Raw genomic sequence first — 12,086 nt, 5'->3', positions numbered from 1 at the left:
GGAATGAGAAATCAAGCTACAAAGATGAGGGAGAAAAGTGAGGCAGTTGGCTAGCCAGAGGTAATATTTTGTTTTTTACAACTACTGGCAGAGATTAGGTGGGATGTCCATCAGCAAAAACTGGCTGAAGTTACCTCGTATTTCCCACTACTGACTGTAAAAGAGAAGCTGAGCTTCTCTGGGGTTATAGCTATAACATTCCATCTGGTACAAAACCCCTCTGATGCTCTGAATGGAGTTTGAACTAAGATTCAGTGACTGTAGGAGTCACTACATACAGTGCTGGTGAATTTGCCAACATTTGCATTACATCTTGTTTGAACTGTACTCAAGTTTTCTTATACACTGTCTGAAGAATTCACCCTCAAAACTAGTCCAAACTTAGCAGCTGCAGTGTCTGCTTTCCAGTGCTATGATCCAATGGGCTGCAGTTGAATGTATGTGCCAGACTGCAGGAGCCTGTAAAGTCATTAGTTACAGCAGAAAATGTTTCCTCTTCTCCTCTTTGTGCCAGAAATGTTAGATGTGGCAACAAGCTGGGGTGGAACATTGCTTACATCTTCCTTCTTCCTGTCACTTTGCCTTCCACTACGTACACCCTGCAGCAAAGTTGTCCCTTCTTCCCCAAGAGTAACCATAGACATTGAAACAGACAGTTACTGAGAAATATGACAGCAGGATGATGTCACCAAATCATACTTATGCAGGGCATATCTCTCTCCTCCCCCTTTACATGTTCTGAAGGCCAAGATTGCACTTTGCCTTTGAGGAAGTCCTGAGCAAGAGGAGGTAACTGCTAATCTAGAGTTAACTTAGGATGGTTGAACAAATCTTAACAACACCTTCATATACTATGCAATGAACCACAATAGCACGGGCATTTTCAGAAAATACTCTTCATGTATAAAGTATTTTTGGCACATTCCTTCAGCCATGCTGAAAATTATGAACTTGAGAGTTTTCCTACATTTGGATGATTAAAGGAAGAACCTGTATGTGAACAAGATTGATTTCAAAGCTAATTATGAATTCTGAATCTTCGTCCAGAAATGACTCTTTATTTTTTTGAAGATCTGAAGATTTGGTCAGAAAACATGTTACACTTACAGTTTTACATACCCCTGTGATCATCAAGTGCTATCAGGCTGTTTCAAACTAAAGCAACATATTGGAATTCACATAAAAATAACCAGTCCCAATTTAAATTATTATTAAGACAGTATTTAACCACTCAAGACTCTGCTTATTCCACTTGGATTATATTTTTACTTATTTTCTTACTGCAAAGGCTGCCTCTAGCCAATATGCTTCTGATATTGTGAACTCTGCACTGTATATAGAATTTACAGTTTTGTGACAGACTCACTAACATGAATCAGCAATAGGGAGTAAGGAATTATTATTGCTAGAAATTTATCGCAGGAATGAAAGGAAAATAAAACATTTTTTTTCCCCTTTAAGAAACATTTATTTATTTTGCATTCATATGTGAATACACATTGTATAAATAGAAGTGCATGAAGTGCTACATAAAGTAAATTATACCTGTTAATCCTTAAGCCACATTGATACATCCTTGAAGCACGGTAGCATGGACTAAAAGATACTTCTCCAACGACTCATTATTCATGGATCATTGACGTGATAGACCCTAATAGCTCCCTCAAAGACATTACAGTGTACTATATAAATGCAAGCCTTTAATCCATGGATCATTGGCATGATAAAATGCAGCATTCTTCTGAAACCCTTGCAGTCTATCAAGTGAATGCATACTATTAGAAATCCTTAATTTGTAGATTATTGCCACAATTGATCATTACACTTCCTTTGAGGCTGCCATGATCTATGCCACTAACGTATATTCAGTGAATGCCAATCATTAGATTATTGATACAAGCTTTTCTGTCTGTTTTGTTAAAAGGACTTTCACAGTTGAGGCATTACCCTTTTAAAGGACCTTATATACTGTTACTTATTCTTTAGTTTGGTGCCTTTTATTTCTTTCTTTTGCTGCATTATCAACTGCTTCCACAAGTAGTCAAGTTCTTGTGTTCAAATGACATTTTATGTTTATCCTAATAAAATGAAATTTCACCTTTTACTTCTACCACATCATAAAACTACATGTGAAAAAAATTGAGCTGGTTTAAAAATTGAGTAGTGATTGTAAAAGTATTTGTAGAAAACAAAACAAAACAAAACAAAACAAAACAAATAAACAAACAAAAAAAACCTTTTGCGCTTCTATGCATACAGGTAATGAATGCTTTTAAATAGACTTTCTCAGCTTTCCCTATTAAAATTCCTGAAGTTATCAAGCCAGACCCTATGGATTTGTAGTTTTGAGATTAACTTTTTGATGTTTAACTATTAGAAAAGTTCTTATTGTAACTCAGTGGCATTCAACTATTTCTAGTCTGTTAGTCATAAAATGGCTAAATCTCACCTCATAAAACCCCATAGCTTACATTCTTGACTATTCATGGTAGTATTGTAATGATAGGTGGTAGAAGCTGGAAACTGATGGACTGAAGAGCAACTCACAGCCCTCACAGTGTTCATCTTCCAGGCTCCTACGTAGCAAAAAGACAGAATCCAAGGTTTCTGTGTTGCTCAGATTCCCACTTGGGTTGCAGCTGCAAGGAACTGACTCCCTACCTCCAAGTAAAAATCTTGCCTTCAAGTTTCAGCAAATCACTGAAACAACAACAAACCCACAAACTTTCTTTACTAGAAAATTCTTCATGAGCTGTTTTTTCTCTTAATTCCAGACAACCATAGTTTGGATAAACTCTTAGAGGGGGTCAACAGACATCTGTCTAGTGACTGCAAAAACTCCATTTTACATTAATTTTTATATTTTTAGCCTCAATGATTGCGAAGAAAAACTTGGAATGTGGACTGAGTGCACTGGCTTTACTTACAGCTGCTTGGAGACATAAAAGAAGAGCAGCAGATGGTGAAGCAGCAGCAGTTACTAGAGCACAAATTCAGTAAGAAACCCACTTGCTACAACTCTTGCAGAAACGGGCATGGTTCTCATTTTTCCACTGGTGGGTGAAAGGCTGGCTAAAGGAGAAATCTGCCTGAGTTACAGATGGATAAAGGGAGAGAATAGAGATGGCTGTGACAGCAATAGCAGGGAACAAGACCAGAAGGAAAGTTTACTCATCCTTCTCTATCTCATCACTAGTTTCAGAGACATGGACATACGCTGCTGGCAGCCAGGGTATGTGGTTTCCTATCTGAGAAGTTCTTATATAGTTTAAAACTGCTGATATATATATATATATATTCAATATATATATACAATATATATTCATATATTGTATTTTTCAAAGCTAAGACTATTGTACTTCTGACTTTGTGAAGCTTGCATCCTTTCACAATAAACAACTGACATATAAACTCTGTTGCAGTGCATGGTAAGATATGTGAATTCCCTTAGTCTTCTTTTACCCTTCTATGAACGAAAAGATAGCAAAATCAATTTAAACTGGATTGGTCCAATAAATAGAGGGTGAAAAAAAAAAAAAAAAAACCCACAACAAAACAGCTCAGCTAAGAGCATATGTGGTTTTTCAGCTAAGAGCATGTATTTTCAAAAACTGTGACAGCCTCTCACTGCAACAGCAGTAGGTTGTTTAGGCTCCAGCCCTGACTTATGTTAAAATGATCAAAATCTGAGGTGATAACCTCAGCAAGTTATTTTATTTCCCTTCCCTCTGTGCTTCTATACGAGAAAATCTTAATTTTCTATTGATTTTGGGGAATGTAAACGAATTATTTTAACTAATGTGCTACTATTTGCCTCACAGCAGTGCTCAGCATAGCTCCACAAAATTACTTTCCAGGGTGCAGTTCCTCATTAGAATTGCTCTGAAGACAAATCTGTTGTGAGAGGTTTCCACCACAGCCTTTTGCCTCGCTGCAGGTTTCTTCCCTCTCAAAGGTACTTATTCAACTGTTTGTATGTCTGTGCACTACAGAACAGTAGTGGGAGATGAGCTTACCTGTGCAATCGTGGGAGCAGGACCTGTAGAATGGCCTTGCGGAGAAAAGATTCATAATGTCAGATATCATCTGGAGACTATAATTCATATCGGTGGTATTGAATGAAGTATTTCTACTGTATTGTTGCATATGTTCTTACTTCACATTTTGTGCAGCATGTGTCTGAACAACACAGATGATGAAAGCTGCTCTACTGGCTCTTTCAGAAACTGATACATATATAAAGCTTGTTAAAAGTTGATATTTGTTTTCCTTCTTCCAAATTATACCTTTGATGGACTACAGGAGATTTTTGTGAATAAGATCATAATAAGAATCAATATTTAAAAACAGCCTGGAATTTCTCTTTAAATTATGTCAGAGCTTTTGCTACATTAACTGCTCTCATGAAGTTGCTTAATGACATCTTGTTAGTGATGGAAGATAATGAGATGATAAGGGCAAAATTCATTGACCTTTCAAAGCTTTTGATTCACTAAATGACACTCTTAGATAAGCTAATTAAATTTTGCTTTTTCTGTTGGAATGATAGCTTGGTTCTGATCTTAGTTGATTAAGAGGAAGAATCAGTGGCTGCTGTATGCTATCGTTCTGATTTATTATTATAACAATTGAAAGGTGCCTTAGGGCTCAAGGACTGATTTACTTCCTTTTATTTAGTACTAAATTATCTTTGAGATATTTGTGATAAGGTTTCAATTCACTTACATGCTATTTGGCAATACCACTTTGTACAACAGTTCTGTAATATCTCTGCCTTAATATTCTTGCTTCCAAAATGATTATAATAGAAGCATTTGGAAAGATAAACTTGAGGTAATGATAAAAGACTAACTTCATCTTAGTTTCCCAGGAGACTTGTCAAAGGAAAGAGATATTCAACTAACAGCAAGAGTGTAACAAATTATCAGAGAGTAACATGATTAGTCAGAATATTTTACTCATGGCATTCATAGATAAGTGCTTCAAGATACAAGTATGCAGTCCTTCAGTGTAGCAAAATACTCACTGAAGCATTTATATCTAAGCATTTGAACTGCTTCAGTTTTACTTATTTTATCCTATTACTGGGAATCCAGTTATGTTAATGAGATGAACCATTCATAAGAAGAAAAGTGGGTGCTAAAGTTACTGAAGAAAATGACAAAAAGTATAAACTCTGCTACCAGGCAAAATAACAAGATAAAATCTCCCCAATTTGATGAGGATTTATTTGCTGTCTACTTTATGATAACTTAGTTAGCCAGCTCACGTATCATTATGTTAGTCAGGTTATTGTACAAAGTACCGTATCTCAGAGTGTATGAAATATTTTACCAAACTAAGTATATTAGGTCCATTCACTTAACTTCATGTCTCCAACTCACTAAGGACTGATACCAGGACCTGGAGTCTGTTTTTACTTAAAATTACGTTGACAGCTACTATTAATACATCTCGGCTTAATTTGTATCAGTTAGATTTAAATCTTGTGTTTCTTTTCTTCTTCTTCTTCTTCGTCTTCTTCTTCTTCTTCTTCTTCTTCTTCTTCTTCTTCTTCTTCTTCTTCTTCTTTTCTGTTAAATTTTGCTTAAACTGGGATACTGTCAAAATGACTGATATCTAGTTGGTCAGGTGATTCCAAGGATACAGGTGCTGCATTAGCATTCTTCTAGTGCCATGGAATTTCCCAGGTTTGCTATTAAAAATAAAGTCCCATAAACCACCAGGGTTTCTGGAAACCCACAGAACCCCACTTTCATTGAGAAGTGCCAGCACTTCCAGACTTTCCACTGCAGTTAGGACTTGGAACCTGGAATTCTCTCAGAGGTTTTTGGGCTCCTCAGCTGCACCTAGGCCATAAGCACAGCGATCCCAATCATCTGATTCTGAAGAAGACTCTGTAGGAATAATATTGTCAAAATAAAGAGAATTTTGCCTGTGTACTGTTGTTAATGGAACTTGGTTTTGGATGGTGAGACAGCTAAGATCTCTCCAAAGAGAGTTTGTCTGCGAAGTTGCAAAAGAGCAGAAAGCTACCAAAATCCAAAGGACTCATGAAGATCTATGAGTGGGATATAAACAATGAAATGCTCACAGGGGTGCATGTAAGACACAGTAACATTTTGCAGTAGATCAGATGATTTCTGTGGCAAAGGTATGAAACCTGATTTATATGCAAGATTAGAGAAGACAAGCTGATGTAGAAAGACTGTGTTGTGAAAATAAGCAATGTGGAGGCTCATGATTCTTTCCAGAAAACAAGACTCTTCAGTCCCTCAGACTGCTGTTCTGATTGATATGTAAAGTTTGGTTTTGATCTTGTTTGTGTACTTTATGTTCTTGTAAACAAATAAGAGATTTGTACTGAGAAGCCTCAAGTAAAATGTACCTTAATATGTGCGGGTCTATATGCTTATACTGTTCATGTACTTCCTGAAAAGTAATTTATAATCTTAAACTTGTGTTTCATTGACAGTAACCCAGCAAAGATGCATTTGAAACTATGTTTTCATTTAATAAATATAGGTAGATGTGGAATATATGTAAGTGTAGTTTCTGAAGAAATCACGTGGAGTGCAGAACATTGCTTTGGAGGTATCTTGGTGATTAAGAAGGTTTTTGTTGTTGTTGTTATTGTTTTGTTTTGTTTTGCTTTTTGAATCAGGGAGTGTAAAATTTTGCCGTTTAAAACATAAATACTATGCTCTATATTTAAGTACTGAAATGTTTAAGTACGTTCTAGATACTTATTGATGGAATACTGAGTTATATTAATATTGTTGTGTTAGTGCCAGTTAACAGTTGCAAACTCTGGAATTTGAGTGTCTGCGTAGTATAATGCTTTTTGATCAATCCTTGACATGGTTGTCCATGTCTATCTGTATTCTCCAAAACAAATAATACCTGATAAGGATTTGGACTACTATAGAACAGAGAGCTAATATGCTATTAAACATATTCCCAATATGGACACCTTGTTTAAGAGAGCAAATAGACCAATATCTGGCAGATTTATAGAAGTAGTTCATAGGCAGTGTGATTCAGTAGGCAAAATTGTGTAAGGCACATTTTTTTGTGTAAAGTCATGTCTGCTTTTTTCTCCAACCTTCTCTTTTCCCGTTTCTAATTTCATTTCCCAGTCATGCAGAACAATGTGGTATAACCCAAAAAGGAGACTGAGTAAAACGATAAAGGGCAGCATACACTGCAGCATGCAAAATGAGGCCTGCCAGTAGTGCTGAATGCTAATGAGTAATTATTTGGTCTCACCCCAATCAGTCTTGATCAGATAATTATTTCAGGGGCTGAACATATGACCTGAACTTCTGAAGGCAATTGCTGCATGTTTTTTTGTTTTTTTTTTCCAGTGTATGAACAGGTGGTTCACAAAATGCATTCATTTTATAACAAAATAAATTCCCTTCACCTCTGTATTTCAAAAGATTAATACAATAATGCACACTTACAAAAATCTATAAATGTAGTTTAATAATATTTGGACCCAATCAGCCTTTATTCAAGATCAATACTCATATGGAGGTCTGTTTCATCAGATTATAAGCACTTTAGGATTACCAAATAGTTGCTTAGAACCTCCTGCTTATCTTCAATACCCACCACAAAATATCTATTTGTTAACAGAAACTTAAACAAAAACTTAAAATTAAATTCAAACAAATAAATTAGATCTGCAACTTCAGCTTATCTAACTTTCATAAAGTAGATTCTTCCTACATGTTGAAAAGTAAATGAGTATTGAACTGTGTACTTCTGAAAGAATTATAATGTGTACTTTTTTTTCCTCTTGCTTTGAAATTTTATTTAAGAATAATGAAATTTCATTTAAGAATATTTCCTGTGAGACAATGATCAATAAGGGATACTGGGAAGAGAGGAGAGATTTTGCTTCCTTTGAATATGTACCTAAATATTTTTACTTTTTAAATATAGACAAATGTGGAATATAGACAAATGTTGTCTCTGAGATAATCATATTTTTTCTATGAGGAAATAACATAGGTATGCTACCTGAAGGGCTGAATGAGTCAGTGCCACCTTGAAGAAAGATAGTATGTGGTGCTACTTACAAAATTTAACATTTAAAGTCTAACCTTCTGGATTCTGGTTTAAGCTATCAAGAAGATCAAGACCTCATTTCCTCCTCCTTTTTGCATAGCCATGAATTCAGGAAGTAAGTCTGAAAAATTTTCCACTGAACACCCTTGACTTGAAGAAATTAACACTTACATGGAGTATTTAGTCCAGATTCTGGATTTGAGGTTATTAATCATGTTCCTGTGGTGGTTTGGATTTGGGGGAAGGAGTCTACTCTGAATGAGGAAATATATTTGGAAAATGAAGAAGGAAGATCTTTAACACAATCACAGATAATTCCAAACATCAGAAGACTCCTAGCAAATTAAATTAGATCAAAGATTATCTCATTTTGAATGAAAATGGTCCTATTTTTAGATGGGTACTAACAATAACCAGTAGGACAGGTTTGTGTGTGTATTAGTTGTAAGAAGAGAGAAATGGAAAATTATGACTCCAGATTGGATCTTTATGACTTTGAAAAATTACTGAGCATGAATATTCAGGAATTCACTATATCAGAATCAAAGGAAAAATGGAAAAGTATTGAAAGGAAAAACATGAACACTGGCAATGTGAGTTAAGATGGATGAGCAGTCACTGGCATAACGGAGTGTCCAGGTGAAAAGCGTATATTTATATGTATTTACACATATGTACATAGAATCATAGAATCGCTAAGGTTGGAAAAGACCCACAGGATCATCTAGTCCAACCATTCGTTTGCCATTCACCAATGGTTCTCGCTAAGCCATGTCCCTCAACACAACATTCAAATGCTCTTTGAACACCACCAAGGTCAGTGACTCCACCACCTCTCTGGGCAGCCCATTCCAGTGACCGACCACCTTTTCAGAGAAGTAGTATTTCCTAACGTCCATCCTGAATCTTCCCTGGCACAGTTTGAGGCCATTCCCTCTAGTCCCATCAATAGTCACATGAGAGAAGAGACCAACCCCCAGCTCACTACAACCTCCTTTCAGGTAGTTGTAGAGAGCAATGTAGTCTCCCCTGAGCCTCCTCTTCTCTAGACTGAACAATCCCAGCTCCTTCAGCCACTCCTCATTAGGCCTGTGCTCCAGGCCCCTCACCAGCTTTGTTGCCCATTCTCTGGACACGCTCCAGGGCCTCGATGTCTTTCTTACAGTGAGGGGCCCAAAACTGGACACAGTACTCGAGGTGTGGCCTCACCAGTGCTGAGTACAGGGGGACAATTACTTCCCTGTTCCTGCTGACCACACTATTTCTGATACAAGCCAGGATGCCATTGGCCTTCTGGGCCACCTGGGCACACTGCTGGCTCGTGTTCAGTCTGGCATCAATCAACACCTCCAGGTCCATTTCCTCTACACAGTCTTCCAGCTACTCTGCCTCAAGCCTGTAGCGTTGCCTGGGGTTATTGTGGCCAAAGTGCAGGACCCGGCATTTGGTCTTGTTGAATCCCATCCCATTGGCTTCAGCCCAGCTATCCAGCCTATCCAGATCCCTCTGTAGGGCCTCACTACCCTCAGGCAGATCAACACTGCCAACTTGGTGTCATCTGCAAACTTACTGACGGTGCACCCCATGTCCTCATCCAGGTCATCAATAAAGATATCAAAGAGGACAGGCCCCAGCACCGACCCCTGGGGAACATCACTCGTGAGCAGTCACCAGCTGGATTTAACTCCATTCACCACCACTCTCTGGGCCTAGCCCTCCAGCCAGTTCCTTACCCAACCAAGAGTGTATCTGTCCAAGCCATGGACTGCCAGCTTCTGCAGGAGAATACTGTGGGAGACAGTGTCAAAAGCTTTGCTGAAGTCTAGGTAGACCACATCAACAGCCTTTCCCTCATCCACCAGACGGGTCACTAGACCATAGAAGGAGATCAGGTTGGTCAAGCAGGACCTGCCTTTTGTGAACCCATGCTGTTTAGGCCTGATCCCCCAGTTGTCCCGTACATGCCACGTGATCTCCCTCAAGACAATCTGCTCCATAATCTTCCCCGGCACCGAGGTCAGGCTAACAGGCCTGTAGTTCCCCAGGTCCTCCCTGCAGCCCTTCTTGTAGATGGGAGTCACATTGGCAAGCCTCCAGTCTTCTGGGACCTCACCTGTCAACAAGGAGTGCTGATAGATGATGGAAAGCAGCTCGGCTATCTCCTCTGCCAGTTCCTTCAGCACACTTGGGTGAATCTCATCGAGTCCCATGGACTTGTGGCAGTCCAGTTGGACTAGCAGGTCTCTGACTGTTTCCTCCTGAATTGTGGGGGGTTTAGTCAGCCCCCAGCCAAGACTGTCAGGTCAGAGAGTGGAGAAACCTGAGGATATCTGGTCTGACTTTTAAAGACAGATGTAAAGAAGGCATTCAGAACGTCTGCCTTTTCCTTATCCTCAGTGGTGAAATACATATATGTACATATATGTACATATATGTATGCATACATATCTCCTTATGTATAGGAGAACATCTTGTAAAACTGGAGAGAACATTTCTGGACAGCTCTGTAGTAATAACAATAGAAGGTAACTGGCAAGACTTTGAACTGAGACTCTAATACATCAATCCAAAAGTCCACTTGATCCAACATCCTGTCTCAAGTACTTTCCACACTCATATGCTGAAGAAATAAAGGAAGAACAGGTGTAGAGTGGTTCTTTTGTCCTTAAAACCTCCCAGCTTCCTAAAACATTCTGAGACAGATTGTATTTCATTCATTGCATTTTACAGCTACTGATGAACCTAATGTCCATAACTTTTCCCAATCCATTCTTTAAATCTACTTACATTTTTTGGCTGCCATTAACGTAGATCATGTTACTTTCTGAGTCAGCAAGTTACTGACATGTGAAGTAAAACTGTATACCTCTGTGAATGGTGGGACTTGGAAAATAAGATATATGTGCTTAAGTTTCACACACTAGTTGTGTAGGTAAAAAGGCAGCCAGAATGCTCTCTAGTAGGTCTGGATAATGATAAAGATTAAGGGATGTGCTGTGAGTTGCACCAAATCTGTGTGTGAGATGGCTGTTGTATTACCATTTGTATAACACATCTGAGGGAGTACTTTTTCCCTCTTCAGTGACAGTTTGGCAGCAGATTTTTTTGTGTGTGTGTGTTTGCATTTTTAATAATGATCTCAATAATTTAGCTACTGCGACCAACATAGCAACATCAATCCCATATTTTCATGTTGACCTTTTTTTTCTAAAGGAAAGTTGTTATGGGATATTTCAATTTGAGGAGGTTCTTTTACAGTTTCTGGGGGAAAGAAGAATTTCATCATTTTAGATAAGAGGTATTTATGTGCTCTTAACCTAGTTGTTAACTTTGTTAACACTAGTTGGAGCCAAGCAAAGCTACTGAGAGAGGAGATAAGATTTTGGACAGACTTAATTTGATTTTTTTTTTCCTGCTTACTAGGATAGAAAAGTCAAAGACATTTTTTTAAATATTCAGAAGTATTTCATAATCCAAATGGATGGAATGAGACTTGACCAGGTAAAACGGAGTTTTTCTTATATATACTTTTGCAGAACACGTGACTACTTATCATCACTTCCAAAGACTGTGCTTGCTAGACTTATGTATGGAAAAACATGAAACTGGTGAACATGGTCATCCTAAGGAAAATGATTATAGCATAAAGTTGTAAACAACTGAATTTGATCTATGCAGTTCATGCAATAGCCTTGATATGGACAAGATGTAAAAAACCATACTCTATGCTACAGCTGAGTGTGGTGATGCAGCCCCCTCCCTTGGGCCAGTCTGTGATCTCAGGATAATCCACTGTTCTGTTTTTGTCTTTGTACAAGTGCAGTGAGTTGAGATGAACAGGCACTACCTGCCCATTCCTGGAATAACTGCTTTCTGGGTTGTGGCCTATATCTGAGAGGTACTGGAAGTGTACAACCTGGATAGTAGTAGGAAAGTTCCAGAATTACTCCATCTGAATTGTGACCAGAATGGAAAGTTTTCTTATTGAAGCCATTTATTTCTCTGTCTTA

This window comes from Gallus gallus, chromosome 1, assembly GCF_016699485.2.
Source record: "Gallus gallus isolate bGalGal1 chromosome 1, bGalGal1.mat.broiler.GRCg7b, whole genome shotgun sequence".
NCBI lineage: Eukaryota > Metazoa > Chordata > Aves > Galliformes > Phasianidae > Gallus > Gallus gallus.
Note: the sequence above shows the minus strand (reverse complement) of the source record.